Raw genomic sequence first — 17,516 nt, 5'->3', positions numbered from 1 at the left:
TCACCTCAAGATTCACATCATCGATTTCACCATACATGATTACCCTACAGTCGTGATTTCAGCACCAAACGAAGTTTCAGTCGTCCTCAGTCGACCTAGAGGCCAAATACAAATCCCAGATTGTTGTTTTCCGCAATACTCGCTTGGCATGTAGGGCAATGTGTCTTTAAACTGTTCTGAAAGTTTCGTTCAGATTGAAACATTTGTTTTCGAGAATGGCTGGTTTGAAATTTGAATTTAGTCGCCCCCACGTCATTTGCTCTCTAAGAATTTTACTCGGAATTTAAAGAATGACGCAGAGCACAACTGCGGTCACTGGGTATTGATGAACTGGCGCTCTATGTAGTTAATCAGTACATGTAGCCACCAAGAAGTGTGCTGCCATAGATTATAGTCCATAGATACAATCTATGGTGCTGCATACCATCCTTCGTTTTGAAATTAGTCGCCCCCACATAATTTGTCCTCTAAGGGCGCGGCTTAAAGAATGACACAAGAGTACAACTGCGGTTACCAGTTGTTGACACAAGCTGTGAGTAATTAGCACATGTAGCTAACTTAAAAGGAAGTGTGCAAAATCGCCTAATACAATTGTCACCATGCATTATTGCATTTTATAGCACCCCCACACAAAATTACACATGTAATTACAACATACAGAGGAGACACATGAATACCAAACACTTTTCACAACAATAATGTAAGAATTGTACAATAATGACTGTAATATAACTGCTATGCAAATGTTTTCCAGTGGCCCACCATGGTAGCAAGTCTCACATGACGGCATGTATATTCATCCAAACACAATGGGAGTAACGAGTAAGTATGATGACAACAAGTTGGTATGACTCCATTTGTAGAATCCAGATGAGTGGGTGTGGCTCCAGTATGTCTAAACAGTTAACAAACATTCCTGTTATAAATACGTGCTAGAGTTGCAATATAATAGTATAGTATTTAAATGCAATAATACATAGTCTCCATTGCATCACTATCAAACGACACTAAGTGGAGGATATTGTTGCATCTCTAGTATGTACACTCTATCAGTACAACCTATCTTAATGGCCACTAGTATAGAAAGACAACCACTCTTGAAAAGCCAATTCCAATTGAGAATTTATACACTGTTACCTGCTGAATGAGTGAAGGTGGCAATAAACAAGTTCCACCATAATTTATACACGTGATCTGATCCTGTATATTCTGTCAGTGGATGAGATCCACTTGGCCAGGACAAAATGTGACTCAAGTGTCCTGGATAATCCATACTCAACCAACTTATGACCCAGTGGCACAATGGAACTGACTATTTATAGAGAATACAATTATATTTATTTCTAAGATGTGTGGATGTGTGGACACATTACAACACATTACATGTACATACAAGACATGCTACGTACTGTTTTAGCATTTCAAGTCACCACATTATACACGTACCAGTCAACAATGCTTCATAGTGCCCATCAGTAAACCTGAAGAAAAGTTACGAAAAATAAAACTTCACATAAGTACAATGAAACCTCATTAATATGGCAGGCTGTGGGACCAAAAAATTTGGCCTGAATAACAAGGTGGCCTTATTAATGAGGTCATAAGTAATGCTTAGCTATATTTGGGACCTACTAGAGGAGGCCAATATAATGAGGTGGTCTTATTAAAGAGGTGGCCACTAAGTGAGGTTTCACTGTACATATAGTTCACAATATTGTGAACAATATTAATGGTTAACAATATACACTGAAACTTGCAGGTCACTTCTTGTGGAAGATTGCTCTCTACACAAAATGACACATTCAGAGATTGTATTTAGATGGATGATACAGTAACACATTGTGACTTCAATACTCGTGATGTGTCACTGCTCGTGATGTGTCACTGCTCGTGATGTGTCACTGCTCGTGATGTGTCACTGCTCGTGATGTGTCACTGCTAGGCAGCAACCATATACACGGCACTGCCACATCGCACTTGCTCGCACACACAATTTTGCTAAAGATTTTACAAATTGATAATTAAGGGGTGTGGCAACTAGCTGTTTCGCTCGCAAGACTGTGTGGCAGCTGTTTCCCTTCTGTACAAGTGGCCACCAAGACAGGTCCACTGTGGATGAAAGCCAGGCATTAGATATTTGGTATTTCATGTGTTGAAGACATTCCAGGGCTTCTGGTAGTCTCAAATCTCACCACAGTTTAACTCAGGCAGTGTTGTGGTCACCACTAAACTACTGGAATGCTGTGTTATGTTCATCTTATGCTTGGCTACTATATTGTAGAACTGAAATGGATACTCTGAAAAATATATCCTATGGATAATGACCTCGATAATGACTTCATCACTTTCTTCATCAGGAGCTTATAAGGACCAACAGTGAAACTTTTTACACTTGGGGCTGACAGTCAACTGCCTATGTCTGAAGCAGTGCTTTTGGTGCTCTAACAGATTGGCTGCCCCCTTGCTGCCAGCACTCACTGTCTCATACGCTGTCATACACTAAATCCATCTCTATAGCCAGTTAGAACAGCATGCTTCTTACCTTTTTTTAAGGCCGCATAATGCAGCCACCTCTTTAAAAGGCAAGGTTAGAAAATTTTGTCCCTACGGCCTGAATAATGACCATTTTTCACTGTACTATTAGTGATTAGTGATCATGGAGGATTATTTATTAAGATACTAAGATATACAAACGCTACAACCTCTAAATATAGCAGTAAATTTTTTACCCTGGTCCAATGTCTCGTAATAATCGTGACTCCGTGAGAGACTCTACTGTGACAAATACATGTTTATCATGATATGTGCTAATCGCCTTTTTACAATTAAGTTTTACAACACAAATACATGTATAGTTAAACTCACCAATTGCGACTAAATCCCTTCAACACGAAAAGACAAGTAATGAGACAACCTTGGAGACAACAGCCACACAAGCCTATTCTGGTGCGTTTATTTAGTAGTAATATAAATTTTAAAGGCGTTTATTTACAACAGGACATAATTACGCGCCCCTCTATTGTCTCTGTACATACTTGCCTTTTCTTTACTATTCTCATTTCATTTCACAAGATCTCTTGGCAGGGGCGTAGCTTCTTCACTTGAATTAGTCAATAGCGATTCCGGAAGAATTTTAAAATTAATGGAAAAAGTTTTTATTTAGCATAGCCTTGTGCAGTACTCCCTAAGGATCTCATAAACACTTAGTTTTTAAAAATCCATCATAGGATGGTGGAGTTATAAGCAGTTTTGTCCTGGAAAATAGGCAAAATTTTCTCCGTATCTTTCCATTGAAAATAGTCCCAAAAATGGCACAATTGAATGAATGCTTATAACTGAGCTTTGCAATAACATTTTGAACTTCTGTTTTCTGTTATCAATACCTTAATACATGGACCACAGTGTAACCTTACTTGTAAGACCCTCTGAATAAAGGTCACCTCCATAGAAAGCCACTAAATAGTTGTATGCATTTAGGATCTTGCGGAAGGCAAAGCAGCATACACATGGTGAAGTTCAACCACTCTGTAGCAGTCACCTCCACTCAAAAATACAATGTGCATGCAAAGCAAGGAGGTGTACTGTTGATTTATAGCTGCTTATATGATTATTTTTTCTCTTAATGTACAGCTCCTTGACAGCTACCAAAATGGTGCATCAAAGAGATGAGCTATTTGTGGTGCAAATTTGCTAACTTTTAGCATAGTAATATTGAAAACTACATGTACAAAAATGCTCACTTTGGTGTAACTAACATGTGCTAGGTCGTTTCTTACAAAGAGAACATTACATTGTGGTAGCTATATTGCAAAATAATCTTATAATTGGCATAAAACTACACACAGACATATTTGTAGCAGAAAACTAACTGCACCATCGTATTCCTTGCCCCCAGAAACCCTAAAAATGATCCAATTGTTTGATCAATCACTCGTACGGCAGCGAATTGATTGTGCCAACTCTCCAATGGAAGATTCACGGAGAAAATTTTATGCAAAATTTACGGAATTCCGGAATCGCTATAGTCAATGCTTGAAGTAGATCGAGATACTCTAAAGAACAGTCACATTTCTACAAGTGCCATATTTTTATATTGTAAAGTCTGTAAGTAGCTAGTAATTTAAACTATACAATCCGATGCTAAGCAGAAGTTGTAACTATGCTAAATATTGATTGCTGTGTTACAGCTGTTTTGTGACTGCTCTAATAGAGTATCTTGATCGTTTCAATGCAGTACAAGATGAAAGGCAAAGTGTTGTTAAGGGTTTACTAGTTAAAATGGGTGTTAGTTGACTGCAGTGGCATGCCACTAACAGGGCCGTCCAGAGAAATTAGAGGGCCCAGGGAAAAGAGTTAAAGAGGGGACCAGGGGCAAGGAAGGGTCTAGATCCTGACTGCTCTATTAGAGTATATCGATCTTTCTTTAAACAGGTATTCAAGTGGCCCCTTTCGGGCTGTGGTAGGGGGAAAAATACCCCAGTTACCCCCAATGTGGGCGGCCCTGGCCACTAAAATTACAGTTATATTTTAATATTCTGTCACTGTAATCTGGGGTTTCTGTCAAAACCATGGAAACTCACCTACTGTTATCAACAGTGCATTGCTTATTCTAATAAAAAGTATTGAAATCCCATCCAAAAACAGCTTATAGCTGTAAAAAAAGTGCGCGTCCAAGTAAAGCAGAGTTAACTGCGACAAAAAGTAATGATATCAAAATGCGGCCATGTGCGAGGTGTGCAAGTTGTAAAATTAATATTAACTAATCAGATAATACAATGTTATTGTTGAAGTGTTAATGAGAACTATGTGATGCTGCTAGTTTTTAAGTGTGTGAGCATCTTCATAAATGCCACATAAATTTAATTCTCAATAAAGCAATGTGTATAGATTCTCTGATAGTAATAAATAGTTTGAGTTTGGCCGCCTTTCCTGTATACAGCAATGCTACGAACAAAGGAAAGGTGGCCAAACTCAAACTATTTACTACTATCAGAGAATCTATACACATTGCTTTATTGAGAATTAAATTTATGTGGCATTTATGAAGATGCTCACACACTTAAAAACTAGCAGCATCACATAGTTCTCATTAACACTTCAACAATAACATTGTATTATCTGATTAGTTAATATTAATTTTACAACTTGCACACCTCGCACATGGTCGCATTTTGATATCATTACTTTTTGTCGCAGTTAACTCTGCTTTACTTGGACGCGCACTTTTTTTACAGCTATAAGCTGTTTTTGGATGGGATTTAATTGTACACTGAAACCTCTCTAATCCGACATCTCTGTAATCCAGAACACCTCTATAATCTGTCATTGTTTTGTATACCAAAAAGATTTTTTTCTATGTAATACTAGCTCAATAATCCAACACAATTTTCTTATTTGGATTATAGAGGTTTTACTGTAGTTATTCAAACAGAAAATCTAACCTGAAATCACTGCTAATAGTAATGTTTATTTTTTGCCTTTTTGGAGTGATCACGAAAAGCATTAAGTGATACAGTATAATTGTTTATGTATCATGATGAAAATGGTATACAATTGCAATTTATCTCATGTACCTCACTTGATAGGCGAGTTCTGGATACAATGGCTCACACCCAGGGCCGCCCAGAGAAACTAAGGGGATCAGGGAAAAGAGTTAAAGTGGGGCCCCAGGGGCAATGAATCACAATTTCAGCCTAAAAGACCACAAAAAGAAGTCACTACATGCCAACAGTGACAATAGCTGCCCCTCACCAACTATATCTCCTTATTTATAACTACATACATAGCTTGCTACACTGCTCCTCTAAAGAATACGGTGAGTGCTGTATTAGAGTAACTAGATCTTGACTGCTCTATTAAAGTATATTGATCTTTTTAACATGTACTCTATACTAGTGTATTTGTACACATCACTGGACATGTATAGTTTATAGGTTTGCTGCATACTCATGACATCATGTCATAGTCCTGGTCAAGTTAAAGGTACTATAATATAGTAGATGATGACTGATGTGTTGGAATGAACTAATTGTTTATAGCTATATACGTATATGTATACACATGATCAATGAGTGGTGTGGCTGTCGTACTCATAACACTGTAGTATGCACATTATTGATTTATACCTCAGTTACCATGTTTTCTAATTGTGAGCAACTGTTCAAGGTATGTAAAACTATATCAATGTGTGAAATATTTGATATATACTCTAATAAAACAGTCATGTCAAATAGCTGTATATGACTACTTTATTAGATTTACTGAATGTTCTATTTTATTATACTGGGCAGACAGCTCCACCTGGTTGTGCCCAGGGGACAAGGTCTGTCCCAAACAATTACAAATATTCAATAATTACAATAAAACTAGTGAGTTACAGTAGAATCAATAACTTGTTGAGGGAGATCATTCCATTCTCTTATTGTTCTAGGGAAGAAATGTTCTGATATGTGTTATATGGTAGGATTAATGATGATGAATCCTTGTATTTGAGGAAATCGCAGTGAAATGGGAATTTTAGAGCTAAAATATCATTAATAGATTTGCACAGCAAGATAAGACACGTCTTTTTACGACGATATTGTAATGTAGGTCACTTGAGACTTTGTAGCATGGTGGTATATAATACTGTGACTGAAATTATAGTCATCAAATATCCATCCTTTGAATTTTTTCTATAGAGGCAATCTGATTGTTATGGTGGGGACCCTATATACACAGAACTAGCATATTCAAGTGTTGGTCTGACAAGGCTAGCGTAGGCTCTGGATTTAGTTTGCTGGGAGCAACTACACAAGTTCCGTTTAACAAAATTCAATGTTCTGGTCGCTTTGGATGTGACACTGTTAATATGTGGAACAAGTACACAGAAAAATTAGGAATTTTCAACTAGAGTAGGGACCATAGCACATCGATAAAAAGTACCGAAACAAGCTGTTACAGTAGTAGTGCATGATATTAAATCACAGTAAAACAATAAGAAGTGTTATATCCCTACTGTGCATTTCCATTATGGTATCTTGAGCAGAGTAGGGATACAACACTTCTTATCGTTTTACTGTGATTAAATATCGTGCACTATTCCAGCTTGTTTCAGTACTTTTTACCGATGTGCTATGGTCCCTACTCTAGTTGAAAATTTTAAATTTTTCTGTGTACTTGTTTGTTAACATTTTTTGTAAATAATTATTATGACTGGTCCATGCATACCGCATATGAAATGGGGCCATTATTGTCTGAAAAGTGAAGTATATTCATTACGCTTCGTTGTCAGCTATTTTCAACCTGCTACACAGCATTTCGGATCAAGAACTGTTTGAAAAGCACCTCTGCAATCCATACATACCAAAAGAAAGAAATGGTGCCACATGCCCCAATTATCATCTGAAAAGTGAAGTATCCATTATGCTTCGTTGTCAGCTATGTTCAACCTGTTACACAGCAGTACGAATCAAGAACTGTTCGAGAAGCACCTCTGCAATCAAAATAACTACTATGAAAAATACGGACGATTTCCATTACGAAGGGAAGCCATCACGTGCTACCACTAAATTGACACTTTTCGCTGTCAGTAAAGTTGAATAGGACACAAAGGAGGACACTGGAGAATGCATTGTACAGACTGCAGTATGCCAAAAGGCACCTCTCTGCCGAAGCGACGTCAAACAGTGAAAAAATCAAACCCGTAGCCTAAGCCATTATCAAGTTACGCTTGTCTGAAGGCATCAGTCAGTTACTTACTCAGTCAATCAGTTACTCGGTCAGTAGAAAATTCCACTAAATAATTTTCTCTTTAAAATTCCGTAGCAACTTGTTGAAAGTGTTTTGGGTCAATCTCAATCTGAAGGCTTGTTTGGGCTTAGTTTTACCTAACTAATTGAGGCTGGTTTTGGGTGATGTTATTTCATGGGCCACGCCTACTCCTATGTGGTCCCTACTATACAGTACTATCGTACTGTATGAAAGACATTGTTTGGGCAAATACTATACCCAGATATGGATGCTGCTTGACACTCTGTAATTTTTGGGTGTTGATAAAAAATAGTCTGTTAGTATTGGTTTCCGTATCCTATAACACTTCAAGTAATAGTTAAACTTCATTTGCCACAAATGTGGCCATTTGAACATGGTATTGAGATCAAGTCGGAGTTCAGCAATGTCCTCTTCACATGAGATCACACGACTATTGTCAGCAAACAGTCTTACATTATGATTATTTACTGGAAAGACAGCATAATACAGCTGGTTACATCCAGGAGGGATAAACCCTCAGAAAATAAAAGTTAGTTACAACAAATCTAAGTTAAGAATATAATTATTAAATTGTTCTAAAGATTCTGCTTCAATAATAGAGTTTAGTAGGTTATTCCATTGCTTGATGGTATACATAGATTGGGTAAAGATGACCTGGAGTATTGGTGCGATTTCTGCAGAACACTGTTTAAGTACTTAACCATTGATAGAATTTCATCATGGCCAGGTGATTTATTTGTGTCTAATTTGCAAAGTAGTTTAAAGATGCCTTCAGTAGAAAATAATATTTCAGGCATAGATGGATATGAAGACTCTGTGGTTGGGATGTCAGTGAGATTTTCATTTGTTGCTTAAAAGTTTGCCTTGTCAAACCTATCAGTTACTTTTTTCCACAGAAGATAGTGTTGATACCCTACATGATCTTTCCTTAAGCTCTTGATATATTTACAAAACATTTTAGAGGTTTGTTGGAGTTATTGTCAAATAGCTGGCACTGATAGTTACTGTGGGCTGTTCTGATTTCTTTAGTTATCCCATTCTTGATTTTACAATAAGATTCCCAGGCACTGGGAGTTTGTGATCGTCTAGCAATATTGCAAAGTCATTTGCATTCTTTACTTTTGTGCTTCATTTGACAATTTATCCATGGAATGTAGTTAGATGATTGTACGTTTTTTGAGGAATAAATTCATCCAATAACTTGCTTAATAGTATTCTTGAATTCTGTCCAGTTTGTTTCAACAGATCTACGTAGCATAATACTCTGAGGATACGAAATCCTGTTGAAAAATTGATATAAGTTCTCTTATTCTGTCAAAATCTCCTCTGTGATACAGATAGACTCCTATTAGAGTATGTTAATACTTTTATTTCTATGGTACACATTTTCAAATGCAAGGATTTATTGTAAATTACTCACTAGCACTATGCTTAATGGTTCAGGCATCAGTTCCGTGCTCAAGATTATACCAACATAATCGAAGGATGCCTAATACATGCTACATTAATCTTAGCAAGGAAACAGCTTGCAAAACAGTCATGATGAGTAGTGAAAGAAAACGAAAGATCAAACAGAAATTCTTCAAAGAAGTAACAACCATATCTTCATGAAAACAGTAAAGTCTACTGAAAGGAAGTTGGAAGAAATCTTACTCCATGAACCCAAGCTGGAAGAATAGAAATCCTATATTGTAAGCCCTGACCACTCAAGTAAACAATAAAGTAATTTAGCACTAATGCACTTTAAAATTCACTTTAATGAATAATATTCAACTGTTTTAGAAGTGAGTGCAATACTTCAATACTTCCTAGTATTGCACTCTTGTAATTGAAAGATGTGAGCAACTATGTACTAGGGATAGTGTCAGGACAAGTGTGGTATATATTCAAACTGCACCAGAAGACCTTCTTTACTTCCTACCCAAGTAATCCAGTGATAAAATGGTCTGGCCAGTTGAAACTTATCTTGACACAGTACAAAACAATTTTTCCATCACAATTAAAATATATACACCTGGTTACATGCATATGGGATTTTAGCATTCCATCACAGAAGCAAAATTACATGCACATGATCGCATACTAAATTACTAACACAGTTCTATATAGCTACATACATAAATTACCCAGTTAGTTTTGGTCAAAAAGATATGCCCAGAGGATCAACCTAGCATGCACCAATACTTTGAAGCGTTCTTTCTTTCTTTACTCTGGATGCATGCCACCTCCTAGCAATTTTGAAAAAAAATTAGCTTTCATTTTTGTGGTATACATCCAGCTAAGCCAGACCATTAGTGAAGGACACCTGAAAGGTCTTCAAATTTTCTGTCAATACATGAATGCAGCTCCCTGCACATGGAGTGCAAGCATATGATCTTTCATTTGTAGCAGTTAGCTACTATCAAACTGAAAAGTTTCCATGTCATCATGAATGACTATAGCGTAGCAGCAGGAGCAAACATCTATTGGCTACGCCCAAATCAACATAGAGCCATAGACTATTTTAGTAAAGTGACATAGAAAAATATTGTGCACTTTGTGAAGAAAGTACAAAACTTTGCTACCTACTTACCATGAAGGGTATTTTGAGATATGAAGCCATTGCAGATTGGACCTTAATTTGGTGTCCTCTTATAGTTCATTTTATGCTCAAAACAGTGACCTTTGTCTATATATCACCCATACAACACTCAATTACGTGCCAAATTAAAGATCTTTATCCAAGAAACAAGTTGCACATTCCATTTAAAAGTTAATTATGGTATATTTTACCAGCAGAAAATTCATATAAATTCAACTGTCCACACAATTACATCCTTCATCTACATTCCTTGTCTGCCAATCAATTCTAAAGCTAACCATTAGGACTGCAGATAACATATGTAACCAAAAAGTGGAGAGATCCAGGGGTGGGGCATAGGGGTATGTACCTCCTCCCATGAGATACATCAACAAAGGCCATATACATAGTTGTTTTGTTGTTCAAAAATTTGGGGTTGTTATGGCTTCTATATGATAGAATAATAATATAAAGCTTTAGCTTATAGGCTATATATGCTAGTGCTAGCTAGCCTACTATCAGTCACGTTTGCTAAAAATCCTTTTTCCATACTTAAAGTGCTATACATACCTAACATACTATATTGATAGTTAAATTTTGTGAAATGACTATAGGGAGATTATGATCCTGAACTACCTACATCTTGTATCCCCATAAATATTTACCTTTAGAGAGACATATCCAAGATGTGGGGGAGCCTAAGAGCATAACAAAGTATTTTCCAGAGCTTTACAGTGATAAAGCATACAGGTTTTAGAAACAATACTATCAGTCAGATATTCATGTAGGAAATGACTTAAGGGGAGTCACAATAAGGTTTAATGAGAGTAAGGGGGGACAATGGTAGAAAGATTTTTGTGTTCTTATACACACATGGCATCTAAAGGGGCATACCATGCACCCAGGATACTTTACACTCTTTCAGGTGCCTGAGAACAACCTCTAAAGTACCTGAGAATGATAAGAAGTATAATTTCATGCTTGTATTCTCAGGTAAAGCTAGTTCTCGGCTATTGTACCTGGAAAAATACACATGTCATGTATATCATTCAATAGTTAAATTTGTTATTAGAACAATCATACATGTATGAGCTTTAGGAAAATACATACCCCTATGTCCCACTCCTGGATATCTCTCCACTTTTTAGTTGTATATGTTACCTGCAGTGCTCATGGTTAGCTAAAAACCATACAGTAAGATAGTACTGTATAGTAGGGACCACAAAGGAGTAGGCATAACCCACAAAATAACATCACCCAAAAACCAGCCTCAATTTTCCCTGACGATGATGAGGCAGTATTGGTTAGGCAAAACTAAGCCCAAACTCGACCCGAAATGCTTTGCTACGGAATTTTTAAAAAGTTATTTAAGGGAATTTTCTATTGACTGACTGAGTAACTGACTGACAGTGTTGCCATGTTGTGAATAAAGGTCATAGATTTATGAACTTTTTTGTCTTGTTTGTGAACGTGAAACAATTTATGAACTTTTATGAACTTTGGTCCAAGAGGTGCCTTTTGGCATACCACAGCACATACATTGCATTATTCATGGACTTACCAGTGTCCTCCTTTGTGTCCCATTTATTTTTGCTGACAGTGAAAAGTATCGATTTGGCGGTAGCATGTGATGGCTTCCCTTCGTAATGGAAATCGTCCGTATTTTTCATAGTGGTTATTTTGATTGCAGAGGTGCTTTTTGAACAGTTCTTGATTCGTACTGTTGCATGTGTAACAGGTTGAACATAGCTGACAACGAAGTGTAATGGATACTTCACTTTTCAGATGATAATTGATATAACTGGGGCACACAGCACCATTTGTTTGTATACATGGATTGCAGAGGTGCTTTTACAGTTCTTAATTCGAAATGCTGTGTAATGGGTTGAACATAGCTGGCAATGGATACTTCACATTTCAGACAATAATTGATATAGCTTGGGTGAGTAGCGCCATTTCAGATGCAGTATGCGTGGGTTCACCACAGTCATAATGATTATTTGCAAAAAAGTTAACAAAGTACACAAAAAATAATCATTATTTTTCAACTAGAGTATAGGGACCATAGCACATCGATAACAGGGGCGGATCTAGGATTTTTAGAAGGGGGTTTCCAGTGGTGGTAGGATTCAGATGTGGGGATCTCCAACTTTTCAAACACACCTTAAGTAGCTAAAGTCTTTAAGCAGGCTGTAGGACCAGGTGTCCTACAGACCTTCAGCACTTGTGCTGTAAAGCATTAATAAATAAATAAAATTAAAAAAATCTGGGAGTGGAGCCCCCAGACACTGACAAGGTTTTAATGTTACAATGCTTGAAATTTACTGATGCTCACTAGCATTAATATGTCATGTTTTCACCAATAGTTATGTAGTTAGCTATTAGATTGGTCTACCGAATCTTTATGATTAGCTTCAAGTATTTAGCTAGCTTTATAGTAGCTAGTCATGATTCTGTTTTTCAACTCTTTGCTTCTTCATAGCTACTTGGCATTTCTCCTTCAAGGGCGTAGGCAGGGGGGTTTGGATGAACCCCCCTTTCAGAGGTAGAATTTTTAAAAATTAAAAATCACATCAAATCTTACAGCCCTGGAGCTCTCTGGTAGCTACTTGCCCACTGGTGCTCCTCTGTACTACTTTTGAGGGTCACATCACATTAATGCTGAACCATTGCAAAGCATATCTATTGAAACACGTGATCAATTGCGCATGTGGTGCATGATTGAAAGTTTAAATGGCGCAAGTGAAATGGCAAAGGACTGTTCATTGGTCGGTTGAGACATATTACAAGGCAGCAGCTGGTAAACTTGAGTGGTCGTGTTATACGTGTTAGCACAAACTGATGTATATTTACCAGATGAATGGTTTGTTTATTTGTTACATGTTGTGGGCACGTGATGCCTCGAACATATTGGAGTACAATCCAAGTCTGAAGTTATTGACCATCAACAGGACTGCCGAGAATATTGTATAGCTGGAAAGAAATATTGCCAACTAAGAGACTCGAGTGTGGAGGGCTTCCATGTGCACGGAAATTGAAGTTGGCTGTCAGTATGCTGTCTGGAAGTGAAGATTAGCTAGTTTTACAATACGTAGGTTTATAGTTTCTATAAGCTGCATAAACAGCAGTGTGTTGGTTTTAGTTAGTTAGATGCACAAACAACACCTTTTAATGTTACTGCCTAAGGACACATTGTGTATACATCATTTCATCCAAACATGGTCTAGGGGAAGCACCCAGGCTTTCCCCTTAAGATATTCTACTTTAAATCCGAACCCCCTTCAAAACAATCCTGGTTACACTCCTGTCCTTCATTATCACTATTACCATCACACCTTCTATATTATTCTCTTCTGTTTGCTCTGCAGTCTTGGAAGGTTTACTGCTATATCAATAACAAGAATTAACAGGGTACTCTAACAGAACAGTACTCTAAGTTGGTAGGGGGGGGGGGGGGGGGGGGGGGGCAAAGTCATATGAGGTGGTTAACATTCAGGAAGTATCTAAGAATCATTAACGGCACTGTAGTGTGCAAATCACAATATTAGGGCATATATGCATATGCCCCACAGGAAAACTTTGAAGGTTTGATGCTTTGAGGTTGAATTTCAGCGGTGCATGTACACATGATACAGTATTCCTGAATGACTGTCATTAAGTACTGTACAAGTAGATATCAATAAACAAAGGCCTTTGAAATACACACACACATTATCTGTAAAGATACATCTCTAATTGCAGACAGGTTTGAATAATTCCATCCTACAAATAAATTAAATGTGGAACTAGCATATTGTTTAATGTTGTATTAGAGTAGACGACTGTTCTATTAGAGTACCTCGATCTTATACTCACTTGTGATCCTTGAATTTTACTGCAAGAATAGTGAAAGCATCAGATAGCAAATGAGAATTGGTGAGTATGATTTGTGTGTTATGTCCTGTGGGTTATAGCTGTAGTTAAGGAAGAATCAGTATAATACTAGTTGCCTATAAGGCTGGACAGCTGTTCTGAAGTAGGCTCAGCCCAAAGGGGTTTCTGGAAATCCCAGAAACCCCCCTAAAACCACCCCTGGATAAAAAGTACTGGAGTAGTGTATGCCTATTAAATCGCAGCAAAACAATATGAAGTGTTATATCCCTACTGTGCATTTCCATTATGGTATCTGAGCACAGTAGGGATATAACACTTCTTGTTGTTTTACTGTGATTTAATATAGTGCATTACACTCCAACTTGTTTCAGTACTTTTTATCGATGAGCTATGGTCCCTATTCTGGTTGAAAATTCCAAAATTTTTGTGTAGCGTAAGTGACCTATTATCGAACGGTACCTAATATCGAACAAAATTAATTTTTTTAAAAACCATAACGAATTCGGAAGTTTACAGAATTATTCGGCAGCTGTTAATTGGCGGGTGTAACAGGAAATCAGCCCCAGATTTACCCATTAAGGTATTATAGCGTACTAACTCTAGAGGAGTTTTATAGGCATAAATTTTATAAGAAATGCATATTTTTGTAGGGTGTGTTTTGAAAATTGGTTCTGAATGGCAGGTGGACAAAGAAAGGCTAAAAGAAACAGGAGGAAATGCCGAAGAAATGGCACTACACGACAAGCAATCAGTCATTTTTCACCGCCTAAAAAGAGAAGAAAACAGTATACACTGGAGCAAATGCAGCGAGCCATGGAAATGGCAGCATCTGGCTAGATGTCCGTTCGTGCACGGTGAAGCAGCAGAGCGTAACAATGTTCCTTCCACCACATTGTACAATAGAGTTAGCGGACGTGTCGTTCATAATGTGAATCCCGGACCAGTCAGGTACTTGAATCCAGTGGAGGAGAACACTTTGGCAACGTTCTTGAAACACTGTTCTGAGGTAGGCAATGGGAAGACTAGAAAGGAAGTATTGGCTATTGCAGAAGGGGTTGCACGAGATAAGAATATATTAAGAGGCACCAAAATCAGCCAGGGATGGTGGAGGAATTTCATAGAAAGGCAGAGAGATTTATCTTTGAGGAGAGGAGATAACACAGCTCATAGTAGGATGGATGCAGTTAATGCAGAAACAATGCAGCATTATTTCAATTTGCTTAAAGATGTCCTTGACAAGAATGGATTGATGAATGCACCACACCAGATTTATAATGTTGATGAAAGTGGTGTTCCCCTGGACCCGAAAGCACTGAATGTGGTGGCTAAGAAAGGCAGTAAGAAGGTACGAGTGAGGTCAACAGGAAGGAAGGGGCAAGTAACAGTGGTAGCCTGTGGCAATACTGCTGGTCAAGTGATTCCGCCGATGATCATTTTTGATGCAAAAAGCTGTGTCATGCATGGACAAGAGGTGAAGTCCCAGGAACAAGTTATGGACTGAGTGATAAGGGTTGGATTACTACTGAATTGTTCCAAAGCTGGCTGACTGACATTTTTTGACACATGCTGTTGCAGCATGCCCACTTATTCTCTGGCTGGATGGGCATAGCACACACTATCAGTATGAGCTGATCCAGAGTGCTTGTGAAAGAGATGTTATAATTCTTTGTCTTCCTCCTCATACTACACATGATGCCCAGGCTCTAGATTGTAGTGTGTTTTCACCATTGAAGCCGCATTGGAGAAGTATATGCCACCAATTTATTCAGCAGAATCCAGGAAGGGTCATCACCAAATTTAATTTCAATGGTCTTTTTTCAAAGGCATGGCTAAATGCAGTAACACCAGCTAATTTGATTGCTGGTTTTAGAAAGTGTGGGGTGTATCCTTTTAATGCTTCTGCGATTGCAGTAAATGATGGCAGCTTAGCCAACTCACTCACTTCCCGCCAGTCAGTTGAGATGCCCACTTCCTGCCACTCAGTAGAGCTACCTACTTCTCAGCAATCAGTCGAGCTGCCCACTTCACACCAATCAAACTCCCTGAGCACAGTCATAGTTGGTTTTGATAATCCTGTAATGCCAAGTTCTACAACTAATATTGATGACGGGTTACCATTGGCTGCTTATTTTGAAGAAATGTCTATGTTGGAGCCAATATGTGAGTTCTGTTAGCTTATAAATTAATTGTTTTGACTGTACTTGCAGGTGTGTATGATGACAATTGTGATGATGCAAGTGAAACTATTCTGGACAATCCATTCACTCTGGAACAAGAAGAACGTTTTCAGAGGCGATACAGGGAAGGTTTCGACCTTTCCATTGATCCGGACTATATATCCAGTGGCTGAAGGCTAATCACCCTGAGTCAAGTTTGCTTGATGGTCAAGCAGGAGTAGCCCATTCCAGTAATATAACCTGTGATACAACACACACATAAAAGACATGTTGTTCAACAATAGTTTATCTATTATTTATGCATGATGCTTATAGGTTTAAATGGAACCTCACAGCAAGTAACCAGTTTTGGTAATGCTACCGATGCTACTCAGCCAGCACTAATCAGTAGCAGTTCCACAGTTTCTCCACTGTCACAATATCTTGTGCATCCTACTATCAATGAGTAGGCTAATGTAGCTAAAAAGTCTCTTCCCAAAGCCTGACTGCTTACTAGTGAAACTTGCTTAGCCCAACTATGGAAAAAGGAGGAGGATAAAAAGAAAGCAGCTGAGAAGAAGGAAAGGAAGAAACGTGAAAGAGAAGAGAAGAGGAAAGCAAGATTGCAAATGCTGGAAGAAGAAAAGAAGAAACGAGAAGAAAGCTTAAGAAGAAAGGTCGAAGACAAACAGAAGAAAGCAGATGAAAAGGCTAAGAAAGCTGGTAGTTCTAGAAGTGTGACTTGTAATCGTAGCAAAAAACGGCCACCAACAACTGATGATGAAGTACCTGCTTCAAAACGAACCCCTGTATCAGATCAACCAACTTGTTTATTTTTTTGGATAAGATTTTTAATTTGGCACTAGTTTGAACAAATTAAGTGTTGCATAGATGATATATTAGCATAAAATGAACTGTAGAGGACACCAAAGGTCAAATCTGCAATGGCTCCATATATCAAAATACACTTCATGGTAGGTATACTACGTGCAGTTTCATACTTTCTTCACAAAGTACACAATCTGCTCATTTTTGCTTTACTGTAGAGTCTAATCACTCACTTGGGGGTGTGCACCCGGCTGTAGTTGTATCAGCTAGTTACGTAGCTATCACAACCGCCGGCATGGCTGACTGGCTGTCCTTTCAAATCAATACTGAGCCAACTTGTACTGAGC

The 17,516-nt window shown here is 37.9% G+C and overlaps 1 long non-coding RNA gene and 1 pseudogene across 1 annotated transcript; one reads left to right on the top strand and one right to left on the bottom strand.

The window, feature by feature from the left end:
• Window positions 1–586: 586 nt before the first annotated feature.
• LOC136263963 (uncharacterized) lies at window positions 587–3,082 on the bottom strand. Its single transcript, XR_010704883.1, has 3 exons — window positions 2,866–3,082; window positions 1,410–1,481; window positions 587–895 (listed from the first exon to the last, which is right to left on the bottom strand). It is a non-coding gene; the product is annotated as an uncharacterized lncRNA (long non-coding RNA).
• An 11,778-nt stretch (window positions 3,083–14,860) lies between these two features.
• LOC136264831 (uncharacterized) lies at window positions 14,861–17,207 on the top strand (annotated as a pseudogene).
• The last annotated feature ends 309 nt before the right edge of the window (window positions 17,208–17,516 follow it).

The sequence above is a fragment of the Dysidea avara genome, chromosome 8 (genome assembly GCF_963678975.1).
Source record: "Dysidea avara chromosome 8, odDysAvar1.4, whole genome shotgun sequence".
NCBI classification, from domain to species: domain Eukaryota; kingdom Metazoa; phylum Porifera; class Demospongiae; order Dictyoceratida; family Dysideidae; genus Dysidea; species Dysidea avara.
Note: the sequence above shows the minus strand (reverse complement) of the source record. Positions and strands in the feature narration are given on the sequence as shown.